This window comes from Oratosquilla oratoria, chromosome 15, assembly GCF_046742065.1.
Source record: "Oratosquilla oratoria isolate Oo_2021 chromosome 15, ASM4674206v1, whole genome shotgun sequence".
NCBI classification, from domain to species: domain Eukaryota; kingdom Metazoa; phylum Arthropoda; class Malacostraca; order Stomatopoda; family Squillidae; genus Oratosquilla; species Oratosquilla oratoria.
This window is the reverse complement of record NC_134791.1, coordinates 7293653-7293987: the sequence shown is the minus strand read 5'-3', so window position 1 is coordinate 7293987 and position 335 is coordinate 7293653.

Genomic DNA, 335 nt, shown 5'->3' with positions numbered 1-335 from the left:
ATAAATGGCTCTAAAACACTCGATAGATTGGAGCGTTGTCCTGTTGAAAGATAACGCTGTTTTTTGACATTCCTGGATGCAATTTAGAAACACTCGATAATATGGAAACATAGGTAGCTGAATTCATCCTTTCCTGACAAAAAAATATGTCTCCAGGTCCTGTGGCAGACGTGAAGGCCCATAACATGATAGAACCACATTTATGTTTTACAGTTGGCACCAGACATTCAGCCTTAAATGATTCTCCAACTCTGCTACGAACTAAAGTTGCTCCAGGTGTGCCAAAAACCCGCGTCAAAATATGAAAAATATTATTAGTTTTATGATGGATTTTT